Source organism: Pseudophryne corroboree, chromosome 4 (assembly GCF_028390025.1).
Source record: "Pseudophryne corroboree isolate aPseCor3 chromosome 4, aPseCor3.hap2, whole genome shotgun sequence".
In the NCBI taxonomy this organism is placed as follows: Eukaryota; Metazoa; Chordata; class Amphibia; order Anura; family Myobatrachidae; genus Pseudophryne; species Pseudophryne corroboree.
The window spans coordinates 123861524-123886239 of record NC_086447.1 but is presented as its reverse complement, the minus strand read 5'-3'; the positions used below and the strand labels follow the sequence as shown (position 1 = coordinate 123886239).

The window sequence follows — 24716 nt, the reverse complement described above, 5'->3', positions numbered from 1 at the left end:
AATGGGTGCAGTGTGTGCGGTGCAGAGGGGGCCCACACCGCACACACTGTACCCATTTCTCCTATACTTACCTGTCCGGCGTCCATCGGTGACTGTGTGTGGCCCCCTCCTCTCCCATAGCCGTCACCGCCGCTACTAGCGCACTGAGCGCTAGAGACTCTGGCACAGTGCCAGAGTCTACAGCGCATGCGCAGGACTCCGAAAAAAATGGCGCGGTAGCACTAACAGCGGCGGTGACTGCTACAGGAGAGGAGGGGGCCCACACGCGGAGTCTGCACACAGGTCCCCTCCTCTCTAGAAACGCTACTGCATACAGTGATACCCAAGCACACATACACATATGTAGTCTCACACCTATTCACATACAGTCACACACATGCTGCACATATTCATACACACATATTCACTGTACCACACTCACTTTTTAGGCTGTGCCTCTTCTCCCCTCCCCTCTCCGATGCTGCTGGCTGGCCTGGCACTGTGTACAGTACAGTGCCGTGTAGTTTTGCCCCCATTTTAGGTCCTCCGGCTGCCGCTTCCTTTCCAGCTCAGCAGCGCGCTGTGGTGATTAAAGACAGCAGGGGGGAGGCTGGGGCATACTTACCGCATTTTTGGCTGCTCTCTCCGGGAGAGAGCAGCCAGGTCGGCTCAGCAGGGGGCGGGGAAGGGTAGTGACAAGCAGAGGGGGCTGTGTAATGCCACAGGGGGCATGGCTATGATGATGCGATTCAACAAGAATAGCGCCATTGACTGCCCGGACCGCCCACTTTACTCACAAAGTGGGCGGCCGGGCAGGGGGGAACACAGTAATCGGGAGACTTGCCTGCTTTTCCGGGGGCCGGGAGGGTCACCCAATTTTCAGGAGCCTCCCTGCCATTCCAGGAGAGTAGGCAAGTATGAGCTGGAGTAACTTGTTCCGTGTGCCCCCTCTTAGGACACAACACATGAGCACATAGAAGAAACTGAGGGCCTAATTCAGACCTGATCGCAGCAGCAAATTTGTTCTCTAATGGGCAAAACCATGGGGCTAACTCTGCAGAGATCGCATTCCTGCGTGGGTGCACTGCGCGTGCACACCCCGGGTGCCCAGTGAGATGCTAAAAGCATCTCTGGGCTGCGATCGCCTTATTGACAGGCAGAGGCGGTCGCGGTGTAGAAAGGGGCGTGCCAACATCGTTAGAACTCCATTGGTGGGGCACGATCCGGAGAACGTAGGCGTGTCCAGACTGCTGCGGGGCGGGCCGCGGCAACTGCATGACGTCACATGCAGCCGCTGCGACCCGCAACGCGTGGGTAGCCCCCTGTGCGTCCCCCTCATGTCTCAGTAAATGATCGTAGATGTGCTAAATTTAGCACATCTATGATCAGATCTGAATTAGGCCCAATGTGCACTGCAGGGGAGGCAGATGTTACATGTGCAGAGAGAGTTAGATTTGGGTGGGTTATATTGTTCCTGTGCAGGGTAAATACTGGCTGCTTTATTTTTACACTGCAATTTAGATTTCCGTTTGAACACATCACCCAAATATAACTCTCTCTGCACATGTTATATCTGCGCCCCCTGCACTGCACATGGTTTTGCCCATTAGAGAACAAATTTGCTGCTGCAATCAGGTCTGAATTAGGTCTTGAAAGTAAACTACAGGTCCTGCAGCAAGGGCTTCTGGGTGCTGTAGTTTATTTTCAGTTTCATCACAGCAATGCAGTACGTCCGGCTCATTAGACGGCAGCTAGTAGAGCCTGGACTCGCTTTTGCTCCGACGGCTCTAAGGGACAACTGCGCATAGGGAGAGGGTGTTAGGTGTAATAAAGTGACCGTTACGGTGCCCCCACCAATTCGATGCCCAGGTCACATGCCCCCTAGCCCCCCCCCAGTTGCAACCATGCCTATGCGGTGCTCACACAGTAGGCAGCAAAGACTCTGGTACCGACACACATGGGTCCACTATCTCTTTAAACACTCCAGCTTGGGGGAAGTAGATTATGCTGGATCTTAAATAAAATATGTGAAAAACCATGAGCCAAATACTTTAGTGGAAAAGTTCTCCAAGTGACAAATGGGCATATAGTTGAAAAGCCCTATTGTCATTTTTGCATTTTCTTCAGCTCACAAAACTTATAAAACAGTCTTGCCTGCTTTCTGTGTTTTTTTTATTTTTATTTTATTTTATGGGGAACTCTTTATATCAAGTATTGTGGCTATACTTGTATCACAGCGATGCCTGTTATTTTATCACTATCCTGAGTAAAAAAGTTATATTAGAGAATACATTTTTTTTTACACTTTCTTAAAAGAAATTTGATCTTCTTTTAAACTTTATTTTACAAAATGGAACCAAAAGCTCAAATCCTGAAAGCTGGTCCACCACAAGTGGTGATACTAGTCTGGCCCTGCGAGAAGCTGACTCTGGCTGGCCTGGAGTGTGTCAGGATTCGGATGGACGGGATGCCGGCGGTCAGAATACCAACAGCGGCATCCGGAGTCCAATATCATATGGAGTCCCTCCACTGAAGGTGGAGATATCCTCTTAGAAGGGTGAGAAAAATAAAAATAAAAAGTGAATAAAAAACACAATGAAAAGGGTATCTGAAAAACATAATAATTAGATCAATAAAGCTTCAAATCTTTACAGATTTTTAAATAAAGAAATAAGTAAGACAAATAGACTCAACAACTTAAGCACGTAGCATTTTCATGTACTGTTTGTAGAACTTGTTCTCGGCCTGGTACACAGATTTGCTGAGGACAGACTGTTTGCATTGGCAGAGAATTCGCAATGCACTCATTGACCTGCAGCTGAGTGTTGCAGATTCCCATACATTTATAGATCGTCTCGTGGCCTTTACCTGTAATAAATGAAGTGATAATGATGTATTTATGGAACCAGACACAGAAAGCAAGATGCAATATCAATCATTACAAATAACTTGATTGATCCCTTTCCACATTCTTGTCCTGTTTTCCAAACAAGTTTTTCAGTTGGAAAATGCTTTAAATAAATAATATATATATTTAAGGTTTAATAGCTGCTGACGAGCTCATAGTGTTATCGTCCATAGACCCAAATTCAGATTAGCATTAGAAACATGCAGTTCACATTGAATTCGCATTTACCATCCGCAGTTCACGTTTGCATTTGAGATTTGCTTTCAACATTTTCAGTTTTTTTTTTATTTAAAAAAAAGTATTTAATGATCAGTTCTAATTAATAAAAAAAAAATACTTTTTTTTCTTCAGTCAAACTTTGAACACTACTATGTTCAAAGATCATCTATCGCATACATTATAACTACTGAACCTTGTGTGAATGTAATTGATCCAGAATGGTTGAACATGTTTGACTTTCTAGAATTCAGCTCAATTTTTATGAGAATGTTTGAACTTGAGAATTGCTTGGTGAAATACATGGTCGAGTCACATTATGGCCACCTCCTACATTTGATGTCGGCAGGGCGTAACCCATGAAGTAGGTCATGTGTCGTGCGCCGGCTTGGTGGGTATATAAGGTGTGCGATAGGCCGCAGTGACGTGTGGTGGGGAGAGGCAGGTGAGGCAGAGCATTTCCTGTCATACTATTGTTTGAACCAGAGTTTTGACTGTATAAAGTATATGAAAAATATATATAATATGTTAGATATGTCTTCTTTGTATTACTCTAATCATTTTTATAGTAAAAACTCCGGAGTAAAAAGTCTATGGTAGGTGAGGCAGTGCCTCACCTGCTTATCTTTTCCGCACATCTCTGATCAAAACCCACCAAATTTTCAGGAGTTTATACTGCTGTACCTGTGTATAATGCCCACATGAATCATTTGTCTCATATATTGTTTGTAAATCTGGCTCTGGTATTAACCAGTGCCTCCTGAGAAATTTACCTCACCGCACGTCCCTGATAGGCCGTCTGCACATATATCACTTGTTGCTGTCATGGGGAAAAGGGATGATTTATCCGAGTTGCAAAAAGGGATGATTATCGGTTTTCGGACCAAGGGTGGCAGTATTTCTAAAACAGCGCAGTTTGCGAACTGTCCGTGTGCTGCTGTGGTGAAAGTGTATCGTGACTGGACAAATGGTACCGTTGCGAATAACAGGCGTGGAAACTGCGGAGCACCACTTGCTATTGATGTGAGAGGTGAACGTCGGCTTTAAATCTGCCAGAGTCATGCTGCTGCTGAAACCTCTATTACATACCCGTTTCACTGTATTATAACTTGTCCTAAACACAAAACTGAACTTTTAAATCTCCAGAGGTGCGCTGTTTAACAATGTTAATGTCACATCACAGTCCACCCACCTGCCCCTCATTAAATGACACATTTCCATATTTCTCCTGATACTTCATAGTATAGACTCCTGCATGCATTAAATTTATCCCAAAGGCCCTCATGCATCAGTCATGGTTTGGAGCAATGGCTCGTTCCTCCCGACTGTCGCGTCGGGGTAACTGGATTTTTAAACGTGTTAAAATCCAGATTCCCCGATCCCAATCAGAAACAGTCGTGACAGGGAGATTGGCTATTTTTAACAAGGCTCTTTTCCCTGATTCCCCCACGGATCACCAATCATTGATGGCCACTGATCGGCGTATCCTGTCAGCGGATTGGTTTTACCGGCAGGGTCGGGGAATCTGGGAATCGCCTCATAGATGAATGGAGGCCAAAAGAGTGAGGGGACATTGTATCGGTCTGTATTACCTGCACCCATTTTCTGTGTAAAGTTTCTATGTCTAGAAATGTCTGCACAATTTAATGGAAATAGCCGCCATGTTGCTCTTACACCATACTACTGTGCTCATGCTACACTCAGCTCCTCCGCAGGTTCTGTGCAGACTATCCGCCGTCTCCATAATACCACAAGCTCTGGCAACAATCTGGGCGCACTTGTGCAGATCGACCAAGGGCCTAATTCAGCGTTCGCATGCTGAAGCCCTGTGAAGTGTGCGCACGCACAGTAGCAGCATTGTGCGTGCGGACACAGTGAGATGCGATGGCATCTCACTCGTGTGATTGCCTCTCCCTGATTGACATTCAGAACCGCTCGCAGGGCAGGAGGGGGTGTCAACTCAGCGTCTTGGGGCTTCGTAGGGGCAGTGTGTTACGATCCTGATGCTCAGGACAGGGGAGATCTTATGTAGTGAGTCCTGAGCACCAAGACGGAATGCTGGGATTGGGAAATGGGAAGAAAATAGCCCCTAGCACCCTACCTCCGTTGTCTTACCCGTGTTATCAATTCACGCCTGAACGACTATGGTTTCTTGGGCCCATGGCAGCCGCGTTTGAAGGGCGGATTAGGTCTGCCCAACTCCGATGCCCCCTCAGGTCTTAAAGAGAGACAAGGCGTGAACTGAGACAGGGTAATAACAAGGGGACCTCTAACTGAAACAACCACGCTAGGGGCTATAAACTACCTAAAAACTAAACGTATGTGCGGCATGCCGCCAAAGGAAAAAGAACTACAAAGAAACCACTGTCCACTCCCCTACACGGCACCGCCGAGTTCCGGGGAGGACAGTGAAAGCGGAAACCTCCGCAAATGCACCAATTCACAGTAAAGTAAACACTAAGCGGCAACCCCAGATGACAAACAGGTTCGCAAGTACTAGAAGGATTCCCAGGACCGGCTTCGGACCTCCAAAGTACCAAAGGGCAGGGAGCAAGATCCACCAAACACGGCTGACAGGAATAGAGTTCTGCAAGGCAGGAACAGCATACAAGAAGCTATCACCGGCGGGGCTGCAGTGTGCTGGCTCACATAAAAAGGCCCTGCTGGCCAATAACAGGAGGGCCAGCAGGACCAGCCCCCAGACCCTAATTACTAGTTGCCGTGCAGCTGCCCTGCTGCACGAGCAACCTAATTAACTATTCTTAGCAACGGGGAACGCAGTCCACCTGTGGCGTCCCCGTTGCTATGCACCCGGCGGCCCTGCACGCATGGCGTCCTGCGTTGCCAGGGACCCGGCGGCTATCGTGCGCACGACGTCCTGGCGTTGCTAGGCACCGTGCGGGGGACAGGGAAGGAGAGAGGCGCGGCGGCCGTGACCGCTGCTCGGTCAGGGCACGGCCGAAGACCGCCGCGCCTAACACAGTGGAGGTGCGGTCCGGACAACGCAGACTTATCCGTACAATTTGCGAGGCTGCAGCTGCTTGATGTCACACACAGCTGCTGTGAGCCAAAAAATGGCGGGTGCAGAGGGCTACCCTAAACATGCAAAAGCATCTCCATTGTGCAATGCTTTCTCATGTGTGCGGGGTTTTTGCGCGGGGGAGGGGGGGGGCAGAGCAGGGCAGGGCCCGGCATGTGAGGCGGACTTGTCTTGTGCTGGGCGTCCCCCCGCAAGTCAGTGTACTGGATCGTAGATGTGTGATTTTTCGCACATCTATGATCCATGCTGAATTAGGCCCCAAAGCTGATATTGCCTTGTACTGCACATCAGACATTTTCTGGTGTTTTCAGGTTTAGTAGCTACTGTATTAATATAACAATAGGCTCCAATTTTCATGTTGGATAATGCTGCTTGTAATAAGTAATACATGCTACATGTCCAATACAGATTATCTGAATCCCACATGACACCATTTTCTATGTTTATTGTATTAAGGGGCCGATTCAGAGGTAAATGCTGAAATACAGATATCGTCATTTGGCGAATTCCGCACTTCTGCGCTTTCGTGATTACTATGTTGCCAAGCGGTAAACCCGCATCTGATTCAGATGCATTCCTTTCCCCAAAGTTAGGCTGAGGAAACAAGCAAATGGATAGAGGCCCTCATTCCGAGTTGATCGCACCAAGCAAGTTTTTGCTGCTAGTGCGATCAACTAATCTCTGCCTATGGGGAAGTGTATTTTAGCATAGCAGGGCTGCGATCGCTTGTGCAGCCTTGCTATGCTAAAAAAGTTTCACACAAAACAAGACCAGCCCTGGACATACTTACCCTGTGCGACGGGTTCAGCGATGATGGTCACGGCTTTGACGTCAGACATCCGCCCTCCTTTCGCCTGGACACGCCTGCGTTCTTCTTACCACTCCCCGAAAACGGTCAGTTGACGCCCCCCGGAACGCCTTCTTGCTGTCAATCTTCTTGCGGTCGACCGCTTTCTTCGCTGTCAGTGTCGTTGCCAGGCGCATTCCAGACCCGATCGCACTGCTGCGAAGAAGTGCAGCGTGCGATCGGGTCGGAATGCGGGCCAGAGTCCACATGGTTACATAGATCTACACTTGAATCCATGCATGTAATGACAGTTTAATTACGTCTGATTGTGTTCAACTCTGTATCAAATCTATTATGTTTATAAACATGTTGAAACAGGGATAACATAATTACATTTATTTGTTCCATATAGATAGGATGCCATGTAATATTCGGACAATGAGGGTTGCTACAGTCAGGGGCAGTGATGCTGAGAGGGGGAGGCAGGTAGCCACGCCCCCACACATCTAACCCCACCCCCAGGAATATGTAACTATGCCCTTTAATGGCGCACTCATGGGCCAGTATTTACTAAAAATCCGAGTTTTGCCGATTTGTGTTTTTTTTTCTAAGTCCCAATCCGGGAATTCACTAAGCAGAAAACTCTGCAGTGTCTGGTCTATTTGTAATGGTTTGATTGGCAAAGTTCTGAAATACGAATGAATAGACCATCGGTCAAACGCGGCTGTTATTTCATACAATACGGGTATTCACTATTCATTCGTATTTGGGTGTTAGTCTCTGAGTGCTCAAGTGCGGGTCTATTTTTTTTCGATTCGTTAAAAAAAGCAGGAAAAAAATAGACCTGCTTTTTCCAGTCGAGTTTGGATAACCATGCACGGATCAGTGAGATCTGTGCATGGTTATCTATGGGAAAGGGTGTGTTTAGTGTCAAAAGTGAAAAAAAAATTGCGTGGGGTCCCCCCTCCTAAGCACAACCAGCCTCAGGCTCTTTGAGCCGGTCCTGGTTGACAAAATATGGGGGAAAAAATGACAGGGGTTCCCCCATATTTCATCAACCAGCACCGGGCTCTGCACCTGGTCCTGGTTCCAGAAATACGGGGGACAAAAAGCGTAGGGGTCCCCCGTATTTTTAAAACCAGCACCGGGCTCCACTAGCCAGGTACATAATGCCACATAATGCCAGTGTAGATTCTGTCCTTTGTATAATCCACGTACTTGGCTAAACAAAAAAACGGAAACCAGACCACGCACTGAAAGGGGTCCCATATTTACACATGGGACCCCTTTCCCCGACTGCCAGGACCCCACCTGATTCCTGTCAAAGAGGGTCCCTTCAGCCAATCAGGGAGCGCCACGTCGTGGCACTCTTCTGATTGGCTGTGTGCTCCTGTAGTGTCTGTGAGGCAGCACACGGCAGAGATACAATGTAGCGCCTGTTCGCTCCATTGTATCCAATGGTGGGAACTTTGCGGTCAGCGGTGAGGTTACTCTCGGTCAACCGCTGACCGCAAAGTTCCCACCATTGGATACAATGGAGCGCATAGGCAGTCGGGGAAAGGGGTCCCATGTGTAAACATGGGACCCCTTTCAGTGCGTGGTCGGGTTTCCGTTTTTTTGTTTTGCCATGTACGTGGATTATACAAAGGACAGAATCTACACTGGATTATGTGAGTATAATTTTTTTCACAGGTCCCCCAAGGATTCTACATGGAGAAGAGGACCGAGCCTCGTGGGAACATAGGTAAGTATGTATGTATGTATGGAGGTGTGCATGTATGTAATAAACCTATACTTTCACGGTGTGTGTGTGTCCTGTTTTTTTGGGGGTATTTTTTTAGTAGTAGTACTACAGGTACCAGCGGCCCAGGTTTTCCACCGCATGCTGGTACTTGTGGTTCTCCAAGTACCAGCTTGCGGGGGAGGCTTGCTGGGACTTGTAGTACTGCTACTTAAAACAATATTCACATTTTTTACACTTGGCTATCAGCCCCCCATCCGCCGCCCTTGGATGGGGGGACAGCCTCGGGCTTCACCCCTGGCCCTTGGGTGGCTGGACGGGGGGACCCCTTGATTTAAGGGGTTCCCACTCCTCCAGGGTACCCCGGCCAAGGGTGACTAGTTGGGTATGTAATGCCAGGGCCGCAGGGACCACTATAAAAGTGTCCCCCGGCTGTGGCATTATGTACCTGGCTAGTGGAGCCCGGTGCTGGTTTTAAAAATACGGGGGACCCCTACGCTTTTTGTCCCCCGTATTTTTGGAACCAGGACCAGGCGCAGAGCCCGGTGCTGGTTGATGAACTATGGGGGAACCCCTGTCATTTCCCCCCCCATATTTTGTCAACCAGGACCGGCTCAAAGAGCCCGAGGCTGGTTGTGCTTAGGAGGGGGGACCCCACGCATTTTTTTTCAGAATTTTAAAGACTTTAAACACCTTTTTAAGGTACACAATGAAGCCCTGCACGGATCTCACAGATCCGGCCGGGATTCCTTGTGTTTTGTCAGGCAGTGTTTTACTCATCACTCCCGTAAAACACTGCCTGACATTACGAATCACATGGACATCGGAAAATACGAATTGTGAAAAGTCGGCAGCTTAGTGAATGACCGTATCAGGATTCAAAAAGTTGCAGTAAAATGCACCCGATACCATTCGAGATCAAACACCCTTCAAAACGGCAAAAACACAAATCTTTGTAAATATACCCCAGGGAGAACAAAAAATCTGGTTGAAGTACACAAACATTCCATGGTTGCTGTTTAGTGAGTTTAATTATTTTACTGGCCCACACATACTTCTCCACAGTCCAGATTTTGATGGGACACTCCCAATTTTTGGCCCTTGTCAAGCTCACAAGAAGTTCGGAGTTATGTTACCGCTAAACATGATGAGCAGGAGACTTTGGTGTGTGCAACAATTCAAACAGGTTTTTACTTTTTAGAGGAGGGGAATGTGCTCCCTAGTAGCGTTGACTCCCTAATGTGACATGTTTTCACCTCTCACATAGGAGATTGAGATTGCATAATTGCTGTTGTTCCTGTCGCAGAGATCTCAGAACTCTTATAGGACATAGTAATACTCACAAGCTGAATAGTGGTGGGTTAAATTCTGCAGTGATGGGCTCCGGCGTCCCAGCGGTATCCGGACTCCAGGTCGACAACAAAAAGGTCGACACACCTTAGGTCGATGCCAATTGGTCGACACACCTAAGGTCGACAGGAACAAGGTCGACATGGAAAAAGGTCGACATGAGTTTTTCACAATTTTTTTCTTTTTTGGAACCTACTTACTTAACGATCCACGTGGACTACGATTGGAACGGTAATCTGTGCCCAGCGAAGCGGAGCGAAGGCACCATGCCCGAAGCATGGCAAGCGAAGCGAGCCATGCAAGGGGACGCGGTGGAGCGAAGGCACCATGCCCGAAGCATGGCAAGCGAAGCGAGCCATGCAAGGGGACGCGGTGCACTAATTGGGGTTCCCGGTGACTCTACGAAGAAAACGACACCAAAAAAACATTAACTCATGTCGACCTTTATCCATGTCGACCTTTTGTCCATGTCGACCTAAGGTGTGTCAACCAATTGGCGTCGACCTAAGGTGTGTCGACCTTTTTGTTGTCGATCTGGAGTCCCAGACCCGTCCCAGCGATAGATGTTATTACTGATTGCTGCAGCTTAGCAAGCAGACGGTACTGGGCCAAAGCAGAACAGTAACCGAGCTCTGCAATAACACACTGTGTCCCGGCTAATTGTGCTGACATTTCATTTTACAAGCTGTAAGGAGGTGTTTTCTGTAATACAGTAGCCTTTCCATGCAGTTTTGTAACAGAACGCTTTAATGTGCTTTTGAAAAATTGGAAACAGTGTAGTTTTTGCTGGCGTTAATTCACTAGAGATTCAATTCTAGGAATCCTGAATGTGTACTATTTGCATAACATTACAATCCTTTGGGTGATCTATATTATTGTACTCTGCATTCACATATCTTGCCACCTCCGTCACAGTTACGTTTCACAACTCTTTTTTTTCTCTTCTATTTATGATAATATAGCACGAGATCTTGTGTACTCAGATCACTGGAACACTTCCCAGAACTACATGTGACTGTAAAGGTAATTTTGTTAGCTCGGGACATTGCATACAGGAACAATGAACGATTCAAAACATGATAAGAACTATAACTGAAAACCTTGCCTATGGTTTTGTTTGTATTGTTTCTTTGTTAGGCCAGATCTGCGTCCCGTTTATCCTTTAGATTAACACTAACCATTGATATGCCATTGCCACCCAAGCTGAAGTCCTGGTGGCATCTAAGTACTGATTAGAGTAACTGGATTCAGTATGACTTCCCGATTGTCGGGATCCCGGTGGTTTGGAGACCAATGCTGGAATCCTGACAGTCGAAATCCCGACTTCGGGAGGGGACACACTGCGCTCGCCATGCTTCCGGCTCGGTAGCGAGCTTCCACACTATTCTATTCCCCCTCGGGTGGTGGCATGGACCATCACCCTAGAGGGAATACTGGCCATTTGTCGGGATTTCTACCATTGGCATTGTTTGCGCTGTCGGGATTCCGGCATCGGGATCCCGACAGTTGGGATATTAATTGCATACCAAATAACTGGCTTCATTGTTAGAACTCTGGGCCTGATTCAGAGATGTATGGTACGCAGTGCTATTTTCCTAGAAAAATAGATTCAGGACTCCTGGGGTGGGCAGAGGTGGGCGGAGCTGTGAGTAATGTGGGAGGAGCTTTAGTGGGGGTGGTGTATTAAAAAATGGTCAATGTTTGGCTGTGTGGGTAGGTGTTATTATAATATATTACACTATAGAAATAGAAAAACATAGGAGAGAAAATTTCTGAAATTTCATTCACACATCCACAGAAAACTAGAATCCATAATAAAATAAGATTTTACTTACCGATAAATCTATTTCTCGGAGTCCGTAGTGGATGCTGGGGTTCCTGAAAGGACCATGGGGAATAGCGGCTCCGCAGGAGACAGGGCACAAAAAGTAAAGCTTTTCCAGATCAGGTGGTGTGCACTGGCTCCTCCCCCTATGACCCTCCTCCAGACTCCAGTTAGGTACTGTGCCCGGACGAGCGTACACAATAAGGGAGGATTTTGAATCCCGGGTAAGACTCATACCAGCCACACCAATCACACCGTACAACTTGTGATCTAAACCCAGTTAACAGTATGATAACAGCGGAGCCTCTGAAAGATGGCTTCCTTCAACAATAACCCGAATTAGTTAACAATAACTATGTACAATTATTGCAGATAATCCGCACTTGGGATGGGCGCCCAGCATCCACTACGGACTCCGAGAAATAGATTTATCGGTAAGTAAAATCTTATTTTCTCTATCGTCCTAGTGGATGCTGGGGTTCCTGAAAGGACCATGGGGATTATACCAAAGCTCCCAAACGGGCGGGAGAGTGCGGATGACTCTGCAGCACCGAATGAGAGAACTCCAGGTCCTCCTTAGCCAGAGTATCAAATTTGTAAAATTTTACAAACGTGTTCTCCCCTGACCACGTAGCTGCTCGGCAAAGTTGTAATGCCGAGACCCCTCGGGCAGCCGCCCAAGATGAGCCCACCTTCCTTGTGGAGTGGGCATTTACAGATTTAGGCTGTGGCAGGCCTGCCACAGAATGTGCAAGTTGGATTGTGCTACAGATCCAACGAGCAATCGTCTGCTTAGACGCAGGAGCACCCATCTTGTTGGGTGCATACAATATAAACAACGAGTCAGATTTTCTGACTCCAGCTGTCCTTGCAATATATATTTTTAATGCTCTGACAACGTCCAGTAACTTGGAGTCCTCCAAGTCACTTGTAGCCGCAGGCACTACAATAGGCTGGTTCAGATGAAATGCTGACACCACCTTAGGGAGAAAATGCGGACGAGTCCGCAGTTCTGCCCTGTCCGAATGGAAAATCAGATATGGGCTTTTGTAAGATAAAGCTGCCAGTTCTGACACTCTCCTGGCCGAAGCCAGGGCTAGAAGCATGGTCACTTTCCATGTGAGATATTTCAAATCCACCTTCTTTAGTGGTTCAAACCAATGAGATTTTAGAAAGTCCAAAACCACATTGAGATCCCACGGTGCCACTGGAGGCACCACAGGAGGCTGTATATGTAGCACTCCCTTAACAAAGGTCTGGACTTCAGGGACTGAAGCCAATTCTTTTTGAAAGAAAATCGACAGGGCCGAAATTTGAACCTTAATAGATCCCAATTTGAGACCCATAGACAATCCTGATTGCAGGAAATGTAGGAATCGACCCAGTTGAAATTCCTCCGTCGGAGCACTCCGATCTTCGCACCACGCAACATATTTTCGCCAAATTCGGTGATAATGTTGCACGGTTACTTCCTTCCTTGCTTTAATCAAAGTAGGAATGACTTCTTCCGGCATGCCTTTTTCCTTTAGGATCCGGCGTTCAACCGCCATGCCGTCAAACGCAGCCGCGGTAAGTCTTGAAACAGACAGGGACCCTGCTGAAGCAAGTCCCTCCTTAGAGGTAGAGGCCACGGATCTTCCGTGATCATCTCTTGAAGTTCCGGGTACCAAGTCCTTCTTGGCCAATCCGGAACCACTAGTATCGTCCTTACGCCTCTTTGCCGTATAATTCTCAATACTTTTGGTATGAGAGGCAGAGGAGGAAACACATACACCGACTGGTACACCCAAGGCGTTACCAGCGCGTCCACAGCTATTGCCTGCGGATCTCTTGACCTGGCGCAATACCTGTCCAGTTTTTTGTTGAGGCGAGACGCCATCATGTCCACCATTGGTCTTTCCCAACGGGTTACCAGCAAGTGGAAGACTTCTGGATGAAGTCCCCACTCTCCCGGGTGAAGATCGTGTCTGCTGAGGAAGTCTGCTTCCCAGTTGTCCACTCCCAGGATGAACACTGCTGACAGTGCTATCACATGATTCTCTGCCCAGCGAAGAATCCTTGCAGCTTCTGCCATTGCACTCCTGCTTCTTGTGCCGCCCTGTCTGTTCACATGGGCGACTGCCGTGATGTTGTCCGACTGGATCAACACCGGTTTTCCCTGAAGCAGAGGTTCTGCCTGGCTTAGAGCATTGTATATTGCTCTTAGTTCCAGAATGTTTATGTGAAGAGACGTTTCCAGGCTCGTCCATACTCCCTGGAAGTTTCTTCCTTGTGTGACTGCTCCCCAGCCTCTCAGGCTGGCGTCCGTGGTCACCAGGATCCAATCCTGTATGCCGAATCTGCGGCCCTCCAATAGATGAGCACTCTGCAACCACCACAGAAGAGACACCCTTGTCCTTGGAGACAGGGTTATCCGCAGGTGCATCTGAAGATGCGACCCTGACCATTTGTCCAACAGATCCCTTTGGAAAATTCTTGCGTGGAATCTGCCGAATGGAATTGCTTCGTAAGAAGCCACCATTTTTCCCAGGACTCTTGTGCATTGATGTACAGACACTTTTCCTGGTTTTAGGAGGTTCCTGACAAGCTCGGATAACTCCTTGGCTTTTTCCTCCGGGAGAAAAACCTTTTTCTGAACCGTGTCCAGAATCATCCCTAGGAACAGCAGACGAGTTGTCGGCATTAACTGGGATTTTGGAATATTCAGAATCCACCCGCGCTGTTTTAGCACTTCTTGAGACAGTGCTAATCCCATCTCTAGCTGTTCTCTGGACCTTGCCCTTATTAGGAGATCGTCCAAGTATGGGATAATTAATATGCCTTTTCTTCGAAGCAGAATCATCATCTCGGCCATTACCTTTGTAAAGACCCGAGGTGCCGTGGACAATCCGAACGGCAGCGTCTGAAACTGATAGTGACAGTTTTGTACAACGAACCTGAGGTACCCCTGGTGTGAGGGGTAAATTGGAACGTGGAGATACGCATCCTTGATGTCCAAGGATACCATAAAGTCCCCCTCTTCCAGGTTCGCTATCACTGCTCTGAGTGACTCCATCTTGAACTTGAACATCTTTATGTACAGGTTCAAGGACTTCAGATTTAGAATAGGCCTTACTGAGCCATCCGGCTTCGGTACCACAAAAAGAGTGGAATAATACCCCTTCCCTTGTTGTAGAAGAGGTACCTTGACTATCACCTGCTGAGAGTACAGCTTGTGAATGGCTTCCAAAACCGTCTCCCTTTCGGAGGGGGACGTTGGTAAAGCAGACTTCAGGAAACGGCGAGGTGGATCTGTCTCTAATTCCAACCTGTACCCCTGAGATATTATCTGCAGGATCCAGGGATCTACCTGCGAGTGAGCCCACTGCGCGCTGTAATTTTTGAGACGACCACCCACCGTCCCCGAGTCCGCTTGAGAAGCCCCAGCGTCATGCTGAGGCTTTTGTAGAAGCCGGGGAAGGCTTCTGTTCCTGGGAAGGAGCTGCCTGTTGCTGTCTCTTCCCTCGACCTCTGCCTCGTGGCAGATATGAATAGCCCTTTGCTCTCTTATTTTTAAAGGAACGAAAGGGCTGCGGTTGAAAAGTCGGTGCCTTTTTCTGTTGGGGAGTGACTTGAGGTAGAAAGGTGGATTTCCCGGCTGTAGCCGTGGCCACCAAATCTGATAGACCGACTCCAAATAACTCCTCCCCTTTATACGGCAAAACTTCCATATGTCGTTTTGAATCCGCATCGCCTGTCCACTGTCGCGTCCATAAAGCTCTTCTGGCCGAAATGGACATAGCACTTACCCGTGATGCCAGTGTGCAGATATCCCTCTGTGCATCACGCATATAAAGAAATGCATCCTTTATTTGTTCTAACGACAGTAAAATATTGTCCCTGTCCAGGGTATCAATATTTTCAATCAGGGACTCTGACCAAACTACCCCAGCACTGCACATCCAGGCAGTCGCTATAGCTGGTCGTAGTATAACACCTGCATGTGTGTATATACTTTTTTGGATATTTTCCATCCTCCTATCTGATGGATCTTTAAGTGCGGCCGTCTCAGGAGAGGGTAACGCCACTTGTTTAGATAAGCGTGTTAGCGCCTTGTCCACCCTAGGAGGTGTTTCCCAGCTCTCCCTAACCTCTGGCGGGAAAGGGTATAATGCCAATAATTTCTTTGAAATTATCAGCTTTTTATCAGGGGCAACCCACGCTTCATTACACACGTCATTTAATTCTTCTGATTCAGGAAAAACTATAGGTAGTTTTTTCACTCCCCACATAATACCCTGTTTAGTGGTACCTGTAGTATCAGCTAAATGTAACGCCTCCTTCATTGCCAAAATCATATAACGTGTGGCCCTACTGGAAAATACGGTTGATTCGTCACCGTCACCACTGGAGTCAGTGCCTGTGTCTGGGTCTGTGTCGACCGACTGAGGCAAAGGGCGTTTCACAGCCCCTGACGGTGTTTGAGTCGCCTGGACAGGCACTAATTGATTGTCCGGCCGTCTCATGTCGTCAAACGACTGCTTTAGCGTGTTGACACTATCCCGTAGTTCCATAAATAAAGGCATCCATTCTGGTGTCGACTCCCTAGGGGGTGACATCCTCATATTTGGCAATTGCTCCGCCTCCACACCAATATCGTCCTCATACATGTCGACACACACGTACCGACACACAGCAGACACACAGGGAATGCTCCTAACGAAGACAGGACCCACTAGCCCTTTGGGGAGACAGAGGGAGAGTTTGCCAGCACACACCAAAAGCGCTATATATAACAGGGATAGCCTTATAATAAGTGCTCCCTTATAGCTGCTTTATATATATCAAAATATCGCCATAAATTTGCCCCCCCTCTCTGTTTTACCCTGTTTCTGTAGTGCAGTGCAGGGGAGAGACCTGGGAGCCGTCCTGACCAGCGGAGCTGTGAGAGGAAATGGCGCCGTGTGCTGAGGAGATAGGCCCCGCCCCTTTTCCGGCGGGCTCGTCTCCCGCTATTTAGTGAATCCAGGCAGGGGTTAAATATCTCCATATAGCCTCTGGGGGCTATGTGTGAGGTATTTTTAGCCTTTATATAGGTTACATTTGCCTCCCAGGGCGCCCCCCCCAGCGCCCTGCACCCTCAGTGACTGCGTGTGAAGTGTGCTGAGAGGAAAATGGCGCACAGCTGCAGTGCTGTGCGCTACCTTTAGAAGACTGCAGGAGTCTTCAGCCGCCGATTCTGGACCTCTTCTGACTTCAGCATCTGCAAGGGGGCCGGCGGCGCGGCTCCGGTGACCATCCAGGCTGTACCTGTGATCGTCCCTCTGGAGCTGATGTCCAGTAGCCAAGAAGCCAATCCATCCTGCACGCAGGTGAGTTCACTTCTTCTCCCCTCAGTCCCTCGTTGCAGTGATCCTGTTGCCAGCAGGACTCACTGTAAAATAAAAAACCTAAGCTAAACTTTTTCTAAGCAGCTCTTTAGGAGAGCCACCTAGATTGCACCCTTCTCGGCCGGGCACAAAAATCTAACTGGAGTCTGGAGGAGGGTCATAGGGGGAGGAGCCAGTGCACACCACCTGATCTGGAAAAGCTTTACTTTTTGTGCCCTGTCTCCTGCGGAGCCGCTATTCCCCATGGTCCTTTCAGGAACCCCAGCATCCACTAGGACGATAGAGAAATATAAATACATTGAAAAATCCAGATCCACATACAATGCAATGAAAAAAATCCAGATCCACATACAATGCAATGAAAAAAATCCAGATCCACATACAATGCAATGAAAAAAAGCCAGATCCACATACAATGCAATGAAAAAAAGCCAGATCCACATACAATGCAATGAAAAAAAGCCAGATCCACATACAATGCAATGAAAAAAAGCCAGATCCACATACAATGCAATGAAAAAAAGCCAGATCCACATACAATGCACCAAACAAAAGCCGGATCCACATATAATGCACCAAACAAAAGCCGGATCCACATATAATGCACCAAACAAAAGCCGGATCCACATATAATGCACCAAACAAAAGCCGGATCCACATATAATGCACCAAACAAAAGCCGGATCCACATATAATGCACCAAACAAAAGCCAGATCCACATACAATGCACTGAAAAAAAGCCAGATCCACATACAATGCACGTATAAAAGCCATATCTACATACAATGCATGGATAAAAGCCATATCTACATACAATGCATGGATAAAAGCCATATCTACATACAATGCATGGATAAAAGCAGATCCACATACAATTTACTGAAAAAAAGCCAGATCCACATACAATTCAATGAAAAAACTCCAGATCCACATACAATGCACGGATAAAAGCCATATCTACATACAATGCTTGGATAAAAGCCATATCTTTCTACATACAATGCATGGATAAAAGCCATATCTACATACAATGCATGGATAAAAGCAGATCCACATACAATTTACTGAAAAAAAGCCAGATCCACATACAATGCACTGAAGAAGAAAAAAGCCAGATCCACATACAATGCATTTAAAAAGCCATATGATACAAACAAAGACTGGGGCAATGGGGGACATGGAGACATACACACTGGTGATTAGGGGGAGGGTGACTTGGAAATATATACAGTGGTGACTGGAGGGGAGAGCGGCAGGCGGCAGCAGGGACATAGAGACAGAGAGAGAAAGCAGAGACATAGAGATGGAGAGAGGCAGCAGGGACAGAGAGACTGAAAGAGGCAGCAGGGACAGAGATAGGCAGCAGGGGCAGAGAGACAGAGAGAAGCAGCAGGGGCAGAGAGACAGAGAAGCAGCAGGGACAGAGAGACTGAGAGAGAAAAAAGCAGGGATCTGCAGTCAGGGGAGGCAGGGTAGGCAGTGCCTCCCCTGTCATTAATGATTAAAATAATACAAAGAAGATACTTATGACACATAAGTATCTTCTTTATATTATGTTAATCTTTTTAATACTTTCAATTATTTTGGGAGGCACCGATAGCAGTGCCTACCGTTAATGGGAACGGGATAAAGCATGGGGCGGGGCCAAGCACTTGGGATGTAAAAGCCCATTATAAAAAGTGGTGAAAGCGGCACTTATACAAGTACCTCACCAACAGGGACACCACTGTCCTGTTAGCGCGGCAGATGTGATTGGACAGCGGATCCAGTGCTGGATCCGCTGTCCAATCACCCATACGCGGTTGCCGGAAGTGGCAGTAGGACCTGGTGGTTACTGATGTTGGAGCTGTCCTGACTACAGCAGCGGTGGCCTTGGAGGTGGTGAGAAGCCCAGAGCTGTAATGCTTACAGAGGCCAGCGTTCTTCCCTCTCCCTTCTCCTCCTCCGTCCTTCCAGCCAGCAGCAGTGGCACAATCACAGGCCTTGTCTGCCCACGACCACCCAGGTGAGAGAGGGGGCAGCTGGATGGGTTATTGCATTGAAAGTAGGGACATAAGGGCATGTTCATCATGGAAAAATTGAGAATTTTTAGTTTTCAATTCTCGTATTCACCCACAGTTTTGTCACTATTCATTGTGCCCCGATGAAAAAATTATTACCCCGCACACCCCCCGATGGCATGTGTGTTGTTGGCTTCCCCTGCACTGTGAGGAGGAGCCAACAGTGAGGAAGAAAGGGCCATGCGCTGTGTGCTGTGGCCATACAGCCTTTGCTGCTGCATGGCCCAATCACCGGGAAGTATCCCAGGCCTGTGCTTCCACTGCCGCTTGTCCTTTTGACATAATAATGGCGGTATCTATGCTGAAAACATGCGTGACAATATGGAGCATAGCAAGACCTGTGTGGTGGGATACACCGGGAGATCATTAAGCAGCAGAGGCAGGCCATCGCCATCTTCCTGCCAATCCACAGTGTCACCGCTCCGCATTGCTCCACTCACTGGGAGCCACCAGCCATTGCAGATGCAGCAGTCCAGCGGGGTCGCTACAGCAGCAAGCTGGAGAGAGAACTGCAGTGTGAGCACTGTCAGTCAGGCCGGGAGAAGGTGATGGTCAAATGACTCTAGTGTCTCAGGCAGAGTATCCGCACACCCCAAAAAATCCCCTCCGCCGGAACCCGCAGTTGGAGGCAAATAATTACTAATAAAGAAAACCTTTGAGGGCACCGGTGGCACGCTCACAGAAGGTCCTGGAATGCTGTTCCTGATTACGTAAATTTTCAAAAGACCTTCAGAGCGGCATTTCATTGCTTTCCGGCACAAAATAGTCCTAACTGTATGTAAATACGATGTTTACATATGTGTCCGACGTTTGTGGCAAGTGCAGAAGAAGTCCTGAAAGATTGCAAGCAGTGCTCTAAGCTGCAGCATGATTGCCATGCTGCAGTCATTTGGGGACAGGGAATGGTGTCTGCCATGTTTTCCGGGAGAGATGAGGACAGTGTCTGCATCTTCCCATGCAGATTTACTTGCCTTGCAAGTGGTCAGGAGGTGGCCATTATAAGTAAGCTTTGGCTTTGGACTCAGCAATAGGATATGCAATGCTGGCATCTTTTTCCTTCAGACCTAAGCAAATTTATGCACAGCAGCTGTGTCCGAAGACGCAGATGCTGTGTAAAACCATACATACCTGAATCAGGCCCTCTGTACTGATATGATTCCCTGCAGTATGTTTCCCTGCCACCAGGATTCGCCAGACCTCTTGTTTTATGAGCTGCAGTTCTGAAAGTTGCAAGAGGTGCTGCTCTTCTGAGCTAATTCTCCAGTCAGGTGCCAGATAATGGCTTAATCCAGAGGTTCTCAAGCGCGTTCCTCAAGGTACCCCAATGGTCCGGGTTTTAAGTTTATCCATGCTAGGCCACAGGTGACTTAATTTAGGCTGACCATATTATCCCTTTAACCTGGGACACTCATAAATTACACAGGTTCTGTGGATGGCTGACTACAAGCCTGCATTTCACCTGGTTTTAAGCAGCCACAGAACCTGTATAATTCATGAGTGTCCCAGGTTAAAGGGATAATATGGTCAGCCTACTTAATTAGCACCTCAGTCTAATTGATTTACCCATTTGTACTGAGCCATGGGTATACCTAAAACCTGGACCATTGTGATGCCTTGAGAACCGCGTTTGACAACCTCTGGTCTAATCATCACTAGAATTAATTTCACCTTTCACTTGGCTATTTAAGTCTGCCTGGTCCCAGCATTAATTTTTGTGTCATCAATGTTTCTGAATTTATATTCTCGAGAGCTGTTGTGTTTTGTGCCTGCCAAGCTAAGGAACTTCTGCTATTCAGCAGGTTATACCCCTTTTACACTCGCAGCCTCGGGTCATTCCTGGGAATGTGTCCCGGTATATTTACCGGGACACATTCCCAGGAATGACCCTTTTAGTGCTGAAACACACTACCCGGCTTTTGCCGGCCGGGAAAAAGTCGGACGGCTTTTTCCCGTGCCGGCATTGTAGTTAACAGTGTGAGGGCTAGGGTCCCTTCACACTGCACGGCCCCGGCCCGGCTGCCGGGTTGCAGCCGGGTCTCACCACTGGAAGGTCCGGCGGCCGGGCGGCCACCGGGCCGTCTTTGGAGCCAGTATACCATGTGTGTGAAGGGGAGCTTTCACACACAACGGTTTTTTGTGAAGCTGTGTCTGATGCTGCGCATGCGCACAGCATCACCCACGGCTCAAAGCCGTCCTGTGTGAGCGACTCTGACGGTTTCTCCCGGATGGCAAAAAGCCGGACAAAGTTTGTCCGGCTTTTTGCCATCCGGGAAAAACCGGAGTGTGTGTTACAGCCCTTACATTAGCTGCCCGATCCGGCATATTGCCGGGTCGGTGACGTCACCGCTGACTCTAGCGGAGGCGGTGCTTGGAGATAATCTTCTCCAAAGCACCGCCTCCTCCTATGCAGAGAACGGGTGCCGGGTCGCCTTGACCCGATATACCCGTTCACACTGCACAGCTTCCCGGGACGGTCCCGGATTCAACCTAGGTCGAACCCTGGGTTGAAATCCCGGGATGCTCATCCCAGGAAATTGTCCCTGTACCCATTCACACTGACAAAAATCCCGGGATGATGCGTGTTCACGTGCAAAATCCCAGGATAAAATTGTCAGTGTAAAAGGGGTATTACTTTCCATCTGTTTATGTTCAGTTAGAAAGGACTTTGGGGGACATTTACTAAGCAGTGATAAGAGCGGAGAAGTGAGCCAATGGAGAAGTTGCCCATGGCAACCAATCAGCACTGAAGTAACATCTATAATTTGCATACTATAAAAAGATACAGAGCTGCTGATTGGTTTATGGGGCCACTTCTCCACTGGCTCACTTCTCCGCTCTTTTCACTGCTTAGTAAATGTCCCCCAAAATTTGTTTCTGCCTTATACCCTCTCTGATCTCTGATCTGCATCACCAAATATATCTGAATTCTTAGGTATTTCTGTATTACCAAGTCTTTCTGCATTTCCTAAGCGAACTACACGATTTCTGCAGTATATAAGAATATATATCATCTTGCACACTTATAACAAAACTGTGACTTCTTGTTCAACTGCACTCAGAGGGTTTGTGACATTCATATTATAAAGATGAGTATAGGCTTGCGGCATTCATAACCAAGCCAAATATGGCAAAATGTGCATCAGATGCACACAGGGTGCCGGTCTGTGCATGTAGCAATCTACATGCTATTGTTAGATATTATATAGACAGACAGACGCAATAGCATGCTGCACTGTTATTCCCCTTCTGATTAGAATTAGATACCATTTAGCAACAGTATCGCTGTGACTCAAAACATAACCATTTATTTTAGTTTTTGGTCGTTTTCTTCTTTACCTTTCTCACTTATTTATATCAGGAGGACTCACATTGTGATAAGGAGTAATCAAGCCTTGCACTGGGATTCCCTAACAGGGCTCTTTTCTTCGACCATATCCAACACTCAGTACCACTCTCTTTCCTTATTAAGAATCAGGGATCGATTCCCTTGTGCTCTCATCCCCTGTTCACTGCTACATATCACACAGAGAGGCAGTAGAAACAACTGTGTGTCCACCTGATCTTTATTCCATCTGTCTCTTTTTTTTCCTTTTTAGGAAGACCGATATTATGTTATTTCTCATCGCTAACAAATACTGTTTCAACAATTAGTGATTCTATACAAGCTTCTATTCTTTATTTGATGCTGCAAATGCTAATAAAAATTGAGTCTGGGTTGTGCTATGTTGCTGCTAATTGAGCCCCCCGGAGATATTCAATTGTCGGGGATTTTGTTTCGTAAAAGCAAAATCCCCAAAACAGCTCTATCAGCCCTGTTTTTGGGAATTGATCCCTTAACTCATATATGTTTTGTTTGTCAATTATTCCTTGGGCGCGCAGCAGAGGCATCACTAGGGGGGATGCGGAAAGTGGGTTCCAAAATATAGATAGTGTCTAGATAGACAGTCAGTAAGTTGACACCATATGGTCGACAGTCAAAAGTTCGACAGAGTCAAAAGATTGACAGGGTCAAAAATTAGACAGTCAAAAGTTAGACAGTATTAAAAGGTCATCAGGGTCAAAAGGTCTACAGGGTCAAAGGTTTGACATAAAAAAGAACGACACATATGGTTGACACATGTTTTTTTAGGGTTATTTCAACTTTTGGTGCATCTACTGGGTATGGATTGTTAGAGCTACCCTAAAAAGGTCTACAGTCAATAGGTTTACCATAAGTGATAGACCATTGACCGTAGACCTTTTTAGTGGAGACCTATAGTCCGAATACCGCATTTACTATCCATGTCACAAACTATTCCCTTTAGTAACACTCCGTTATCTCCCCAACCAGCCTCTTCCTGTCAATCACTCTGCGACTGATTCCTCACCGCAAGCAGCATAGCAAAGGTACCTTGGCGAATGGGCACTGTGACCACAACGCATGCGCAGTCTGCTGATAATCACGCAGTTGCGACACCATTGAAGTTGTGACCGCATCTGAATGAAGCCTATAGAGCAGTAATTATGTACCCATCATTGTCATGTTCGTTAACCTGTACTATACAGTATTTACCGCATTCACCACTGTGTTTATCATATTCACCTATTCACCTTTTCATACTGTACCTTGTTGTTGTTTATAAAACCTGCTTTTCCTGAAATGTCCCATCCACTGTCAGCGTGTCACTGGGTCACACCACTGTTCGCATGATAATGCAAGACGTAATTATCACCTTTACTACATTACAATAGATGTGTGTTATTCTTTTATGACTTTACAATACTCACCTTGTAATGATCACCGTGCCTTGTGTCACCTTGCATTTAAAATTGTCTGTTGTAACACCCATAGCTGCTAAAAAGTCAAGCGATGTAAACAAACTCATTAAGGGTCATTTGTAACCTGCAAATGTACAAACTTCAGCTGAAATGCGCTTTTGTGTTTTGTGCCAACTTATGGTAAATTGCGCCCAGTTTGCAGGAGACTTTGCCTGAAAATAAAACTGTTAAAGTATTGTAGCTGGAAGCAACGGAATCTGACTCCAATACGGTGGTTTCCATGGAAGTGACAAAATGTGTAACAGGATGGACGACTTTTGTACAAACCTGCAAAAACTAGATTTAATTTTTCTGGACAAGATAACTTCAAATAAGATAAAGCAGCAGAGAAGTTACAATTGCAGTGTTATCTCCTACAGCAGGACTTTACAGCAATAAAACACATGGCTCAATTTAACATCTGTGAGCCAATACGTCTCTCGTGTAGTTGCTAGGCAACGACGGCCGTCGGCTGACTGGCATACGCCGGCGCACTGCGGTGCATGCGCAATTCTGACCCGATCGCACCGCTGCAAAAAATTGCAGCGTGCAATTGGGTCTGAATGACCCCCTAAACACGGATCCCCAAAACAGCCCTATCAGCCCTGTTTTCGGGAATTGATCCCTTAACTCATATATGTTT

The 24716-nt window shown here is 47.2% G+C and overlaps 1 protein-coding gene across 5 annotated transcripts in view; it reads left to right on the top strand.

Annotated features, from left to right (window-relative positions):
* LPIN1 (lipin 1) overlaps nucleotides 1–24716 on the top strand; it is a 374679-nt gene that overhangs the window by 93605 nt on the left and 256358 nt on the right. Inside the window, exons 2-3 of one of the 5 annotated variants that reach the window (XM_063915394.1) lie at nucleotides 10984–11044; nucleotides 23607–23662. The exons of 2 other annotated variants lie outside the window; for them this stretch is intronic. The gene's annotated coding sequence lies outside the window, so the exon portion shown is untranslated. Of the gene's footprint in view, nucleotides 1–10983; nucleotides 11045–19040; nucleotides 19222–23606; nucleotides 23663–24716 lie in introns of those variants that run through there. 2 more of the 5 variants (XM_063915395.1, XM_063915397.1) reach the window with 2 other exon arrangements.